The sequence below is a fragment of the Caretta caretta genome, chromosome 10 (assembly GCF_965140235.1).
Source record: "Caretta caretta isolate rCarCar2 chromosome 10, rCarCar1.hap1, whole genome shotgun sequence".
Taxonomy (NCBI): Eukaryota; Metazoa; Chordata; order Testudines; family Cheloniidae; genus Caretta; species Caretta caretta.
Genome location: NC_134215.1, coordinates 59,336,610 through 59,349,015, shown reverse-complemented (window position 1 = coordinate 59,349,015; position 12,406 = coordinate 59,336,610). Strand labels below are relative to the sequence as shown.

Sequence of the window (12,406 nt, the reverse complement as noted above, 5' to 3'; positions counted from 1 at the left end):
TCCTGTACTATACAGATTTCATGGGGGGAGACCAGCGTTTCTTAAATTGGGGGTCCTGACCCAAAAGGGAGTCACAGGGGGGTGGTCACAAGGTTATTTTAGGGGGTCACATTTTAAACTAAGGGCTTGGGGGAAGCCGACAGGTGCAGAGCAGCACGTGGTTTGGACATCCCATAGGGGAGGATCTATAAATGGAGATTCCCTGTGTCCTAATGAGGAGGAGAGGATGGAAGATGATAAAATTGTATTGTATTGTACAGGTAGGATCTCATGAAAAACAGTCAAATGAAAAAAGTCCGATTCAATTACATCATATAATGGCAGGCAGCTAAAAAGTGACAAGTTTTTAAAATGCTTATATACCAAAATGCTAGAAGACTAAATAATAAGATGGGTGAACTAGAGTGCCTTGTATTAAATGAGGATATTGATATACTAGGCATCACAGAAACTTGGTGGAATGAGGATAATCAATGGGACACAGTAATACCAGAGTACAAAATATATCGGAAGGACAGAACAGGTCGTGCTGTGGGGGGAATGGCACTATATGTGAAAGAAAGCGTAGAATTAAATTAATTAAGAAAAAACCAGACTGTCCCATAGAATCTCTATGGATAGTAATTCCATGCTTGAATAATAAGAATGTAGTAGTAGGGATATATTACAGACCTCCTGACCAGGATGGTGATAGTGACTGTGAAATGCTCAAGGAGATTAGAGAGGCTACTAAAATAAAAAACTCAGTAATAATGGGTGATTTCAACTATCCCCATATTGACTGGATAGATGTCACCTCAGGAAGGGATGCAGAGATAAGATTTCTTGACACCTTAAATGAGTGCTTCTTGGAGCAGCTAGTCCTGGAATCCACAAGAGGAAAGGTAATTGTTGATTTAGTCCTAAGTGGAGCACAGGATCTGGTCCAAGAGGTGAATGTAGCTGGACTGCTTGGTAATAGTGACCATAATATAATTAAATTTAACATCCCTCTGGCAGGGAAAACACCATAGCAGCCCAACACTGTAGCATTTAATTTCAGAAAGGGGAACTACCCAAAAATGAGGAGGTTAGTTAAACAGAAATTAAAAGGTATGGCACCAAAAATAAAATCCCTGCAAGCTGCATGGATACTTTTAAAAGACACCATAATAGAGGCTCAACTTAAATGTATACCCCAAATTAAAAAAACATAGTAAGAGAACCAAAAAAGAGCCACTGTGGCTAAACAACAAAGTAAAAGAAGCAGTGAGAGGCAAAAAGGCATCCTTTAAAAAGTGTAAGTTAAATCCTAATGAGGAAAATGGAAAGGAGCATAAACTCTGGCAAATGAAGTGTAAAAATATAATTAGGACGGCCAAAAAAGAATTTGAAGAACAGCTAGCCAAAGACTCAAAAAGTAATAGCAAAAAGATTTTTAAGGACATCGGAAGCAGGAAGCTTGCTAAACAACCAGTGGGGCCACAGGAGAATCGAGATGCTAAAGGAGCACTCAAGGTTGATAAGGCCTTTGATAAGGTTGATTGCGGAGAAACTAAATCAATTCTTTTCATCGGTCTTCACAGTTGGGGATGTGAGGGAGTTTCTTAAACCTGACCCATTCTTTTTAGGTGACAAATCTGAGGAACTGTCCCAGATTGAGGTGTCATTAGAGGAGGTTTTGGAACAAATTGATCAACTAAACAGTAATAAGTCACCACGACCGATGGTATTCACCCAAGAGTTCTGAAGGAACTCAAATGTGAAATTGCAGGACTACTAACTGTCGTCTGTAACCTATCATTTAAATCAGCTTCTGTACCAACTGACTGGAGGATAGCTTATGGGACGCCAGTTTTTAAAAATGGATCCAGAGGAGATCCTGACAATTACAGGCCAGTAAGCCTGACTTCAGTACCGGGCAAACTGGTTGAAACTATAGTAAAGAACAAAATTGTCAGACACATAGATGAACATAATTTGTTGGGGAATAGGCAACATGGTTTTTGTAAAGGGAAATCATGCCTCATCAATCTACTAGAATTCTTTGAGGGGGTCAACAAGCATTTGAACAAGGAGGATCCAGTGGATATAGTGTACTTAGATTTTCAGAAAGCCTTTGACAAGGTCCCTCACCAAAGGCTCTTAAGTAAGTAAACAGTCAACAGTCATGGGATAAGAGGGAAGGTTCTCTCATGGATTGCTAACTGCTTAAAAGATAGGAAACAAAGGGTAGGAATAAATGGTGAGTTTTCATAATGGAGAGAGGTAAATAGTGGGGTCCCCCAAGGGTCTGTACTGGGCCCAGTCCTATTTAACATATTCATAAATGATGTGGAAAAAGGGGTAAACAGTGAGGTGGCAAAATTTGCAGATGATACAAAACTACTCAAGATAGGTAAGTCCCAGGCAGCTACGAAGAGCTACAAAAGGATCTCTGAAAACTGGGTGACTGGGCAACAAAATGGCAGAAAAAATTCAGTGCTGATAAATGCAAAGTAATGCACATTGGAAAACATAATTCCAACTATACTTACATAATGATGGGGTCTAAATTAGCTGTTACCACTCAAGAAAGAGATCTTGGAGTCATTGTGGATAGTTCTCTGAAAACATCCACTCAGTGTGCAGCAACAGTCAAAAAAGCGAACAGACTGTTGGGAATCATTAAGAAAGGGATAGATAATAAGACAGAAAATGTCATATTGCCTCTATTTAAATCCATGGTACGCCCACATCTTGAATACTGTGTGCAGATGTGGTCGCCCCATCTTAAAAAAGGTATATTGGACTTGGAAAAGATTCAGAAAAAGGCAACAAAAATTATTAGGGGTATGGAACAGCTGCCGTATGAGGAGAGATTAATAAGACTGGGACTTTTCAGTTTGGAAAAGAGACGACTAAGGAGGGATATGATAGAGGTCTATAAAATCATGACTGCTGTGGAGAAAGTAAATAAGTAAGTGTTATTTACTCCTTCTTATAACACAAGAATTTCATAACAAATGAAATTAATAGGCAGTAGGTTTTAAAACAAACAAAAGGAAGTATTTTTTTCACACAACGCACAATCAACCTGTGGAACTCCTTGCCAGAGGATGTTGTGAAGGCCAAGACCATAACAGGGTTCAGAAAAGAACTAGATAAATTCAATGGCTATTAGCCAGGATGGGCAGGGATGGTGTCCCTAGCCTCTGTTTGCCAGAAGCTGGGAATGAGCGACAGGGGATGGATCACTTGATGATTACCTGTTCTGTTCATTCCCTCTGGGGCACCTGGCATTGGCCACTGTCGGAAGACAGGATACTGGGCTGGATGGACCTTTAGTTTGACCCAGTATGGCCATTCTTATGTTTTTATGTCACGGTATTGCCACCTTTACTTCTGTGCTTACTTCAGAGCTGGGTGGCATACCGGGCCTGCTACCCTTACCCCTGTGCTGCTGCTGGCAGTGGCTCTGCCTTCAGAGCTGAGCTCCTGGCCAGCAGCTGTGACTCTCCAGCTGCTCAGCTCTGAAGGCAGTGCTGCTGACAGCAGCAGCGCAGGGGTAAGGGTAGCAGTACCACAACCCTCCTACAATAACCTTGCAACCCCCGCCCCCACAACTCCTTTTTGGGTCAGAACCCTTACAATTACATCACCGTGAAATTTCAGATTTAAATAGCTGCAGTCATGAAATTTACCATTTTTAAAATCCTATGACTGAGAAATGGAACAAAATAGACTGTGAATTTGGTAGGGCCCTAACTATATTTTTAGTAGCAACAGCTAAGAAAGAGGGCATTTCTTGCTTCTCTTAAGAAAAAAAGTTGCGGGGGGGGGGGCAGGGGAGGAGCTGCAAACATCCCTACCCTGCTCTGTCCTTCACAGGAGTTCCAAAGCCTGTCTTTAGGCTTTTTATATAGTTAAGTTTCTGTGTTTCACAACTTACTTGTCTCTTGTCCTTCAACAACATTTTATCCCTATTCCTAGCATTGTTAATTTATCTGTTCATTGAAAGAGGTACATGTTCCTGGGTTTTTGTGAGAAAACTTCCTGTCTTGTCCCTCCCGCCCCCCGAGTGCATTAGTAACCCTTTAAAAATATTTTACCGTTTTAGTGGTCAAAGATCATTCCTCCTTCCCCTCCTCTGCAACCACAAAATGGTATTTATTATTCTTGAAATGTTATAGGCCGTTGAAATCTAATTTTCATAACGAGTTGTTTTGGCTGTGTTTAAAGGAAGGATACATAATAAGAGCATGCAGTGGAGTGAATGAGAGATGGAGCTTCCACCTTCACTTTGGGCAGCGCTGGCTCCAGGCACCAGCTTTCCAAGCAGGTGCTTGGGGCGGCATTCAGAATGGGGTGGCAGTTCATGTCCCATGGCAGCAATTCGGCAGCAGCTCCGCCGCTCTTCCCGCCGCGGTGGCTTTTGGGTGGCAGCTCCACCGCTCTTCTGGGCGCGGCGGCAATTTGGCAGAAGTTCTTCTGCTGTTGCGGCGGCAGCAATTCGGCGGCAGCTGCTTGAGGTGGCAAAATTTGGTAGAGCCACCCCTGACTTTGGGTTTCCTATCTTTAATCAATTAGGCCACAATTCAACAAAATGCATAACTTGAGGCATGCAAATAGTCTCAATTGGCTTCATTTGACTTACATGTTTAAGATTATGCATGTGCTTAATTACCTTGCAGAACTGAGACTTTTACATTATTTTAAGATCATTTTTTAATATAATATATGGAAATGTTTTTAAGTGTTTAAAAATGCCATTTTAAACCAGGTTTTGTTTTATGATATCTCAAATGTAGTTGGTTCAGGCTATATGAACAGTGATGTGTAAATAATTTGATGGCAGGCTGGAAGCCTCATAGGTGTACTAGACTAGACAAAGCACAAGAAAATATATGGTGGTTAACAGTCCTGTACTGCCAGGAGGATAGATTAGATAAGCCAATAGGTGCTTTACATTTCTAACTTCTATTTTTTTTTTGCTATAGTGTTTCATTCCAAATTCTGTTCTAAATATATGGGTGCTCTTCTTTGTGGTCTGGGGGAGTGGACAGAATTGGGAGTCAGGAACATTTAAATTCTAATTTTCTCTACTTCTGAGTTGCTGTGTAACATCTGTCAGGAATTTAAACTTTACCGCATTTACCCATCTGTAAAATGGGGTCATAATATATATGTACTTACTTCACAAGGAAGTTGAGGCTTAATTAATATTTGAAAAATGCTTTGAAATTCTTGGGTGAAAAGGCACTTTATAAGTGAAAAAGTATTTTTTACTATTAGCAGTGAAGTTTTTGTTTGTGTTAATTATTGTGTATTTAAGATAGTCAATCTTCAGTAATTCTGAAGCATAGGCATGGCTGCTGGTAGAACTGAATAACCGCTCATTTTTTATGTAATCTGGATTTCAGCAATGGGACCCAGAAAGAGTTTTTTATATGTTCGGCTCTTTGGCAGAAAAGAATGTACTGGTAAAAACAATAAAGTTGCTTTTAGGGAAATACAGTGCCTTACTTTAGTAGAGGAGGGCTGAGATACATTGTGAACTGTTGTGAGCTGCAGCTGCATTTACCATCAAACTCCAAGTTGGAGCTGATGAATGTTTTTGTTTTTAGTGTCATGGAAACTGTGAACCAAAGAATGGATATTTTGTTTATCTGGGAAAACAGCAGTTCCCTGCATAAAACATCAGTCACTTCCAAAGCAGTTCTTTAAATAGATACTGTGACTATAACCCCAAAAGTTGAAAGACTAAAAGTGCAACAATTTAAACCACCTCAAAACTTTCTATAATTTTATTTTTCTCTGTTTGAACATACAGATTACCTTAATAAACATAACTGCAATAATTAAGATTTTTAATATGTAGTCATAACGTTGAAATCAAGTGACCATTCAGTGTTTGTTTGTAATTGTGCAATTTTAACCTCAGACTTGAAGGCGTTAAAAAATTTCAAGTTACCATGCTCCATTAGAACTTTCCTTACCTTTTGTCTACAAACCATTTATTTCAGGACCTAAAATAAGTTTTTATTCAATACTATTCACTTCTTATGTAGCCAAAGAAATATAATAAAGTTAGTTGCAGAGATTAAATATCCTAAATAGGACACTCGCTCTCTCAAGGGTAGAAAGGGAAATCAACAGTTGAAGATGGAGTAGAATAAAAGGAGGGGGTAGCAAAGGTACAAGTATGTAGTTCTTGCAGATTCCATTCTCCTTCCTGTATGAGGGAGGATACAGGAGTGGGATTAGGAGTAAGGTAGGTAGGTTTTAGTTTCATTTATATATTGGATTGAATAGGAAGCTGAAGATGAACATCTTAAAAAAAGTGACTTTACTGGGATGGAAGAGTGAGAGATGGGGTAATACAGGTGAAAAGAGATTTCCTCAGCTGTGAAATGTTCCAGGGAGCAAAAATAGGTATTTGAGATACAGAGACTTAGCAGACTAACTCATGGGACAAAAGTGGAATTTTATATCCAGGTAAGCTATGATTTTTAAAACTTCAATAGCAAGAAGTAACGTGTAGTCTAGAGCTGACAATTGAGATGGAGCCTAGATATGAAACAGTGGGAGAGAAGTCTGAATAATTATGTAATTGCAGGTCAGATTCCTTAGAACTCCAAAGTATCATTGATGTTCACCTCAGGTCTCCCTGAACCAGAGGCTAGTATTGGTAAGGAATGCTTCTGCTGCTTCTCAATCGCCACCTTATGTCACCTGTGCGCCCTTAACCCCACCTGTGTTCTCTTTTTTCTCCCCAAGGATAATGCATGTCTCATCTCCCAGGATGGTCAGTTGACACTTGTTCCCCAGAATTGACAGTCAAATCCAAAATACAGTTGTACTTAAATAATGTACACTGTTTAATAGAGAGTGGAAGCACAAACAAATAGAAACAGTTAAACTTTTTATTATGTAGACAGAAGACAGGAGACCTAATAGACTTAATTTCAAGGTTAAAAAATGGTCATTGTGTTGTGGGGTTTTCAGCATCCTTCAAGCTGTCTGCTTCTTAGCTTTTCTTTTCTGTTGTGATTTTATGGTTCTGTGTTTGCTGTTGAAGACCAATCTCTTTCATTGGGTGCACAGGCAGTTTAAATAGAAAGTCCCTTAAGCTTTGGCAGCTGGGTGTCAAAGTTTTCACCGGCATGATGAGACATGGCGTAAGCCTTGATATGTAAGGCACTTCTGATATTACAGTCTTTCAATTTCCTTATATTTAGTGTAGTGTTTTTAAAAGACCCTTTGTCCTCAGTTGTATGAATATTCTAAAGGGTTCTGTTGTCCTTTTTTATGGTTTGCACCTTTTGTTACAGGTACACATCCCATGAGTGTAAGTTGAGCCAACATCCTTTCTTTGTGTCATATCTATTAGCATTTTAATTTTGTTCTCGTCCCAGGTGGTCTTGTTCCTGGATGGCTACAGTTTGTAAGCGAAGGTATATTATGACTATTTGCAGTTTGCTAAGTGTATGCAGAGCATTATAGCTCATAGCATGAGTACAATGTCACTGCTTAATAAAAATTGTCTCTAAGTAAATCAGTTTTCAATATTCTCAGTCTGCTGGCTCATCAGTAGTGCCCTGCACAGATACAAAATTTGTATCTGCAGCCAATCCGCAAAAATGATCTGTGGATATCCACAAGTTTGCAGGGCTTTAGATATAAAATTTGCATCTGCATCCATCTGCAGTCTTCAAAAATGGTCCACAGACATTCACATCTGTGGATGCAGATATCTGTGGATATAAAGCTGGTACCTGCATATTTGCAGGGCTCTCCACATTGGTAGTTTTATCTGTAAGCAACTTATATGTGAAATGGGAAAGAAATAACTGTTGCTTGAAGTGGAGGTTGGCTTTTTAAAGGTATACAATTACACTTCCTTCCCGTATCCCAAAAGAGCTTTTTAGGCAGAGCTGAGCAAATGATTTTTCATGAATAATTTACCCCACAAGTTTAATTAGTCTTTGCTTGCAGGATATCTGTTAGCTGATTGCAGTTTCTCCAGATTCGTAGCTAATTTATTTCCCAATTTTGGGTTTTTTTTTTTTTTAAACTCCATGGATTGATTGTGGAGTTCTCTCAGTATGTGCTGGTCATACTGTGTTGGTTGGTTGTGATTGGTCAGATGAGTGACATGGTATCATTTCTAATCCTTGATCAGATAAATTTGCAATCCCTTTTGTTGAAAATACTCCCACTGGTGAATTTAAAGTTGATTTCTGTGAAGACTCAGACGTGATTTTGCAATATGCTTTCTGCAATCTGTTTTTGTAAGTAGAAACCAAATGTTCAGGAAAGCATGCAGAAATGGTTCAAGCACAGACCGACCAGTCTTATTTAAGAATTAATGGGAATATTTTGCACTTTTTTTTTTTTGCTGTTTTGTCTTGTCTCTACTTATAAATTTCCAGAAGTAAACAAATTCTATGACATGGGGTCTCGTACTTTGTCATAATGCAGGTCATACGCTAATTGGGAGTCTGCTTTACGGACCATATCCCTTCCCATTTGTGATTGCATAACATTCTCCATCGCAGCTACAGCAATTGCTTACATGAAAAACAAATATTAGAAAGTGTTTATATTTAACTGAAATTAGTATAGTAACTGCTTTTGTCTGTTTAAAAAAACAAAAAACCATGGTCTACTTTTTGCTCTTAACTTCATTTCTCCCATCCAGTATTTTTGTGCCTTTCCTTCCCTGTTCCATCCCCACTTATATTCCCTTACAGCCTTGTGGTGCCTCCTTCTTTTCCGTTGTCTGCATGTTTCCTCATTGCCTGTCATCTTCCCCACATGTGTATTTCCATGCCATTTGTTTCCTGTTCCTTTGGCGATGCTGTCTGGCTACTTCATTTCCTTCTGTCCTGTTCCCATGTCATGCTTTACATACTTGTGGCTGGCAGCTGGCTGGCTCTTCTTCCTTTTCATAGTTTCATTTACAGGCCTCCAGGTTCTTTTTACAGTGAAGACCCCAGACACCTGTTGAAGCAGCTTGGAATGGGGAAGACCAACACGTTCTGACCAGCCAGCTCTCTGCAGGCCAGCAGCAAGTGTTCCGTAGACCACAGTGTTCAGTATAGAACTCGCTGTTTAATGGCTCTTCCTGTTGTCTTACCAATCTTGACTCAAGTTTTTTTCGTTGTCCACACTACACAGGGAAAACAAGATCCTGATTTTAGTGGCAGTAGCTCAAGTTATGAATGCTCCTGTGCCTTATTTTTTTGTTTTCACTGCTGTGTTTAAATATGTAGTGACTTGTCTAATTGATAATGATAGTTATTTCTGATAACACCAAAGTGGCACTCCTGTATAGCAAACAAAATTTCATACTTGAAATTTTGATACTACACAGATTTTGTGCAGAACTCCCCGGCTATCATTACTTCTACTGTCTGTTTTATTACACATGTATAAATATATTGCAAACAAAAAATAACATATAAAGAATGTTAAAGTTGCAGAGTTGAGCACTCAAATTAGGAAATGCCAGAATTAAGATTGCTCATGTGGCCTTAATTCGGCCTCTTTGCTTATATGCATTTTGATACAGTTGTTAATTACATGATCACATACTCATTTTCCCCAGGACCCATTGCCTTGATTAGTGCACAGGACGGATGGTGCTTACTGAATGAGCAGTTACTCAGTATTTTGTTTTCTTATTGTTTATTGTGTGGCCCCATGCATTATTTACTACACACTATCAAAACGCTGCACTGAATAAAGAATTATTAATTTCCTAATGGACTCTGACAATTAACACTCTAGTATCTGAGTGTTTCACAAACAATTCATTTTTCTTCACAACAACAGTGTTTTTTTTTTCCTATTTGACAGATAGGGATCTGAGGCACAGACTTAATGTCAAAAGTATCCACTAATTCTGGATGCCCAATTTGAGATGCCTAGGGCCTGATTTTTAGAGTACTAAGCATTTTATAGCATTTCATTTGTTCAAAGCACAGCTCCCATTGACCTTAGTTACAGTTGTGAATGCAGGGCACTTCTGCAAATAAGACCCCAGGTGTCTCAAGTCGGAAACCCAGAAAATGAGGAAGACACATTTGGTGACTACCTGTGAAAAATTTGGTTTATGTGACTTGTCCAGCATCATACAGGAACTCTGGTAGAGGGAGGGAGAGAATCCAGTTTTCAATCCATAGCCTCTTTTATTGCATAACTATGGTTCATCCTCTGAGCATTATCTGTCTTGTGCACTGAATGAGATGGCTCCTGTGGAAGCAGAAGAATCTTTTAATTTAGTAGTTTTATCTAATTTTCTGAGTTTTTTAAAGAAGCAAACTGAACAAAATTCCATCATGTGGGACCATATTGATTTACCACCAGTTTCATCAGCAAGTGTAGAACCTTTAGATCCACTGTGTCTACCACTTGTACTAACAGAGTAACTGATAGCAGTAATAGGCCATCATCTTTTGTGTGGGCTAACCACTAGGGGGAGATAAAGCACATGTTTTTCCAGTGAGTTTCACAGCTATTTGCTGGCATCAGAGGAACTGTGAGACTCAAGAATCCTGAGTTCTAGACTTTGAGGAATGTGTGGTCTAGTAGTTACAGACACTTCTGTATCTACCCAAATAGTCTCTCCATTCCACAACTTGACCCTTTCTGCCTGGGTTCATCTATTCTGTCTCAGTCCCAGTCTCCTTGCCATTCTGGATTTTAATTGGGCTGTTTCTCCTTCTCCACTTCATTGTCTGGGTGCTAGCAAGGGAAATATTGAGAGCACAGTAGAGAGTCTCCCTGGTCTCAGTCTCTGTGCCTGGCTCAGATTATGTAGCTGTGGGCTGGAGAATGTTCAGCACAGATGGAATTTTCAGAGAATTTATCTGCAGAACTTTAGCAAGTCCGATTTTGTGAAAAACAAGATTTTTCTGAGGTTTCTTACTTGGTAAAATGTGGGTGCATATTCATGGGACTAGCAAAAGGCATATCTCTTCCAAGAGGACCCTGTTGTTATAATTGGGCATACTAATTTACCCTAATTGTGAGCTCAAATGTGAAAAGTGAGTGAAAGTTCATAGTGTCACAGTAATCAACAATGTTGTTGTTGGGAAAGATGCAAAAAGGAGACAGACTGAATTAGTCTAAACAGGAAGGCCTACTGATATAATTCAAGCACTGTGTTAAGATCATGCCTTGTAAATGGGAAGAATGTGGACCAGCAATCAATTAACCAAAATTGGTTTGTTGGAAATTAGGTCTAATTGGTGGACAATATAATGGGGGGATGGGCTATTCAATCTGTGAATCCCTTTTGAGGTCCTCAAAAAAGAGACTTTTAAGGGGTGCAGATTTGCAGAGCTGAAATTAAGGGAGGAAGAGTTGGTTACTACAATGCTGGCTGACTGAAAGAATTGAAAAGAGTGAGCTTCACCATCTCTTGCAACCCTGGGATCCAGTATAGCACTACTTTGCCTTAATTGTTCTGATCCTGAGAGAAGTTCTGACCAGAATGGGACAAAGAGAGGGACCCAGATGACATCATCACGTCCACAAGCTCTGGTTAAATTCTGAACACCATCTGCGATGTGAGACTGTCTCATTCCTCCCTATCCCTCGTGTGTCCTTTCCCTTCCCCACTTTATTTCTTCTCTTTTCTATCCCTCTCCTTTTGCCTTCTGTTTAATGAGAGTCAGGATAGCTGGGCAGAACTGTATATTTTGCAGCAGTGCTGTAAACCTGTGATGAGAGAGACAGATAAAAGCAATGCCCTGTATCAGTGGTTTTCAATCTGTGGTGTGCAGACCATGTCTAAGATTTCCAAAGGGGTCCGCACCTCCATTTGAAAATGTTTAGTGGTCTGCAAATGAAAAAACGTTGTAAACTACTACCCTATACAGCCCAGTGCTGGTACAAGTTTGCTAGGTCTCAGAGTGGCTGATAAGACTGTTGCTGTGCCTCTTTTTTCCAGCAAGTGCAAGTCAACACCAGAGACAGAAGCTGCATTTTCTGTCTTTGCTGTTCATTTCTTTCCCCTTTTATGTGTGTTTGTCTTGTTTTGTCTTTTAGGAAACAGGATTGGACGTTATCAACAGCCACAACAGTTTCAGCCTGTCTCAACTAATTTCTCTTTTCCCCAAAAGGACAGTTATCTAAGAGATTGTCAGAAAACGGGGAGTTCTTTCTAAAAACACTCTCCAGCTAAAGGGTGCAAGGTTTATAGTTAAAATGAAATCCTTGTTTAATACTTTACATTTCAAATGCTTTAACTGTTGAAAAGATTTTTAATGCTGTGTTTGCCATGGTACTCAGCAGGCTGAGGGCTCTGTATACCAAACCTCAAACCTTGTTTAAAACTGTTTAATATTGGACACTTTCAGGGTCATGTTAACACCTCTGACTCTTGGGGCCACATATTCTATCTAAATTAATACAACTGACCCCCATATTTCTGCCA

General features: G+C 39.6%; 1 protein-coding gene across 10 annotated transcripts in view; it reads left to right on the top strand.

The window, feature by feature from the left end:
* The window catches only part of TCF12 (transcription factor 12), a 288,403-nt gene that overhangs the window by 161,343 nt on the left and 114,654 nt on the right, over window positions 1-12,406 (top strand). The gene's annotated exons all lie outside the window — the stretch shown is intronic.